The sequence below is a fragment of the Pleurodeles waltl genome, chromosome 3_2 (genome assembly GCF_031143425.1).
Source record: "Pleurodeles waltl isolate 20211129_DDA chromosome 3_2, aPleWal1.hap1.20221129, whole genome shotgun sequence".
Taxonomy (NCBI): Eukaryota; Metazoa; Chordata; class Amphibia; order Caudata; family Salamandridae; genus Pleurodeles; species Pleurodeles waltl.
The window spans coordinates 129,000,238-129,004,335 of NC_090441.1; the positions used below are offsets into that span (position 1 = coordinate 129,000,238).

The window sequence follows — 4,098 nt, forward strand, 5'->3', positions numbered from 1 at the left end:
AAAGTGGCGCAAATGCGCCGTTTTTAGCCACGCCAACTCCCGGGCGTCTCTTTTGCCCGGGAGTATATAATACCACGTAAAGGCCTGGGAGTCATTTTTTAGACGGGAACGCCTCCCTTGCATATCATTAACGCAAGGAAGGGGTTCACGCTAAAAAATGACGCACATTCCGGGAACTTTGGCGCTATTCGCCTCTAACGCCATAGTATAAATATGGCGTTAGTTGGCGCAAACGGAGTATAAATATGGCCCTTTATCTCACAATACTTCTTTTTCACCGGATAAGGGTAACCCTACTCTTGGTAGGGTTTTCAAAAATTGAATGAAACTCTTAAATGTTCCTTTCCACGGAAATCTTTAGTAAAAGGCGAAAGATTTATTCAATTTGAAGAGAAACCAGAGTATGCTAATGGTAGCCGCCGACAATTGCCCCAGGAAACGCCGTTCCACAGACTATCAGGGCGACTAGGTTTACTAAGGTCCTCATAGAAAACCCTTCGAAATAGAACCAAGTTATAATAATAGTTGTAATACTTTACACCGATAAAACACTTGTTGCCACAGAAAGAAACAAGCGGAGAGCCCAGCAGTGAGAGGAATTATGGGTATGCAAATTTTGTCGCAGGTCACGTGACAGGAAAGCCAGCAAGACATTTTCTATGGTCATTTCTGCTCCTTTAATTATCCATGTAACCAGCTGTCTGCAAGGCGGCAACAAAACCGCCCCAAGTAGATAAAGAATTTTTAAAGGGAAGCCCATGAATGAGTGATAGTGAGGAGCGTGCGGTGGGCGTGGTTAAAAGCCACTGAGAGCTCACACCAGGACAAAGAACTTACACACTCGACCTCGAAAGGCTAAGGTCGCGCCGACAGCCGCTGGCGGAAGTGGACTGTATCGGGTCAGTGGCCCTAATATTGTGGGATGGTTAGAAAACGTACGATTTTCATCCAAAAAACAATGACATACTCTTGTACAATTGAGACCCGCACCTCTCGTTCTCAGTAGCAAACGAAATCATTCAAAAAATAATAAATCTGTCTCTCTGGTTTATCATTAGGACTATACAAAGAGAAACTAGGGCCCGTATTTATACTCCGTTTGCGCCGAATTTGCGTCGTTTTTTTCGACGCAAATTCGACGCAGAACTAACGCCAACTAACGCCATATTTATACTCTGGCGTTAGACGCTTCGGGCGCCAAAGTGCCCGGAGTGTGCGTCATTTTTTAGCGTGAACCCCTTCCTTGCGTTAATGATATGCAAGGGAGGCGTTCCCGTCTTAAAAAATGACTCCCAGGCCTTTACGTGGTATTTATACTCCCGGGCAAAAATGACGCCCGGGAGTGGGCGTGGCCAAAAACGGCGCTTTTGCGCCGCTTTTTAACGCCTGGGTCAGGGATGGCGTTAAGGGACAAGTGGGCTCAAAATGAGCCCAGAGTGCCCTCCCCTGCCCCCAGGGACCCCCCCTGCCACCCTTGCCCACCCCAGGAGGACACCCAAGGACGGAGGGACCCATCCCATGGACATTAAGGTAAGTTCAGGTAAGTATTTTTTTTTTTTTTTTTTGTGGCATAGGGGGGCCTGATTTGTGCCCCCCTACATGCCACTATGCCCAATGACCATGCCCAGGGGACAGAAGTCCCCTGGGCATGGCCATTGGGCAAGGGGGCATGACTCCTATCTTTACAATGATAGGAGTCATGTTGATGGGGGATGGGCGTCGAAAATAAATGGCGCAAGTCGGGTTACGATGATTTTTTCGACGTAACCTGACTTGCCCCATTTTAAGACGCCCATGCGCCATTTTCCCCCTACGCCGGCGCTGCCTGGTGTACGTGGTTTTTCTCGCGCACACCAGGCAGCGCCGGTCTGCTTGCGCCGGCTAACGCCATTCAATAAATACGGCGCCCGCATGGCGCTTCAGAATGGCGTTAGCCGGCGCAAAACTTTTTGACGCTAAACTGCGTTAGCGCAGTTTAGCGTCAAAAAGTATAAATATGGGCCTAGGGCCCGTATTTATACTCCGTTTGCGACGAATTTGCGTCGTTTTTTTCGACGCAAATTCGACGCAGAACTAACGCCAACTAACGCCATATTTATACTCTGGCGTTAGACGCTTCGGGCGCCAAAGTGCCCGGAGTGTGCGTCATTTTTTAGCGTGAACCCCTTCCTTGCGTTAATGATATGCAAGGGAGGCGTTCCCGTCTTAAAAAATGACTCCCAGGCCTTTACGTGGTATTTATACTCCCGGGCAAAAATGACGCCCGGGAGTGGGCGTGGCCAAAAACGGCGCTTTTGCGCCGCTTTTTAACGCCTGGGTCAGGGATGGCGTTAAGGGACAAGTGGGCTCAAAATGAGCCCAGAGTGCCCTCCCCTGCCCCCAGGGACCCCCCCTGCCACCCTTGCCCACCCCAGGAGGACACCCAAGGACGGAGGGACCCATCCCATGGACATTAAGGTAAGTTCAGGTAAGTATTATTTTTTTTTTTTTTTGTGGCATAGGGGGGCCTGATTTGTGCCCCCCTACATGCCACTATGCCCAATGACCATGCCCAGGGGACGGAAGTCCCCTGGGCATGGCCATTGGGCAAGGGGGCATGACTCCTATCTTTACAATGATAGGAGTCATGTTGATGGGGGATGGGCGTCGAAAATAAATGGCGCAAGTCGGGTTACGATGATTTTTTCGACGTAACCTGACTTGCCCCATTTTAAGACGCCCATGCGCCATTTTCCCCCTACGCCGGCGCTGCCTGGTGTACGTGGTTTTTCTCGCGCACACCAGGCAGCGCCGGTCTGCTTGCGCTGGCTAACGCCATTCAATAGATACGGCGCCCGCATGGCGCTTCAGAATGGCGTTAGCCGGCGCAAAACTTTTTGACGCTAAACTGCGTTAGCGCAGTTTAGCGTCAAAAAGTATAAATATGGGCCTAAGGGCCATATTTATACTCCGCTTGCGCCGAATGTGCGTCAAAAATTTTGACGCACATTCAGCGCAAACGATGCCCCATATTTATACCCTGACGCCCGATGCGGCGCACAAGGGGAATGGCGCTATGTGCGTGAGTTTTTGGAAGCGGCACCCCGCCCTGCGTTAATGACATGCAGGGTAGGCGTTCCCGTCCAAAAACCCACGCATACAGCGGTGCGTCGTATTTATGCTTCCGGGCAAAAATGTCTCCCGGGCCGTAGGCGGCGCAAAAAAATGACGCAAAGCACGAATAGCGTTAAATTTTAACGCCTGGGTCAGGGCAGGCGTTAAAATGGGTCAAACACACCTGTACTTAAGCAGAACACACAGAACAAACAACAGAGCAGCAGAGCAGCAACAGGGAGCTATGGAGGTGCTTTTTCTTCAACGTGCACGTAGACGCAGAGCCCTGCAGCAACAACAGCAGCTACAACAACAACAGCAGGGACCCCAAAGACAGCGCAGAAGGCAGGACAGGATATTCCGCCCAAGAACAACCCTGCATGGCCTCAGGGAACGGGACATCATCCAGAGGTACCGGTTGAACTGGCAGGCCATTCAGCAGCTGCTGGCAAATATCGAACAACAGTTGGCCCCCACTTTAGTGACACCCCGCACTATCCCAACTGAAACAAAGCTGCTTGCCGTACTACACCTGCTGGCAAGTGGCTCCTTTCAGACAACTGGTGCCCTGGTTGGTGGAATATCCCAACCATCATTCTCTGCATTCCTGCCTAAAGTCCTGGATGCCATCATTCGCCTGACACCCCGCCACATCTGCTTCCCTAACACACTGCAGAAGCAGCAGGAAATTAAACAGGGGTTCTACGCCATCAGTGGCTTCCCGCACGTCCTTGGTGCAATCGACTGCACACACGTACGCCTTGTGCCACCTGCTGATTCAGAACACCTCTACCGCAACAGGAAGCACACACATTCAATCAACGTGCAGGCCATAGTCGATCACCAAGGACTGATCACCAACATCGTGGCCAAATATCCTGGGAGTGTACATGACGCATTCATCTTCCGTCACTCCACCATCAACCAACACTTCCAGGATGGACGCTATGGCAATGGACTACTTGTTGGTAAGGACAAAAAACAAACCCATACACACACCGCACA

At 50.8% G+C, this 4,098-nt stretch overlaps 1 non-coding gene across 1 annotated transcript; it reads right to left on the reverse strand.

Moving 5' to 3' along the window:
* Window positions 1-289: 289 nt before the first annotated feature.
* Window positions 290-405, reverse strand: LOC138286790 (U5 spliceosomal RNA). Its single transcript, XR_011202067.1, has one exon. It is a non-coding gene; the product is annotated as a U5 spliceosomal RNA (small nuclear RNA).
* Between the last annotated feature and the right edge of the window lie 3,693 nt (window positions 406-4,098).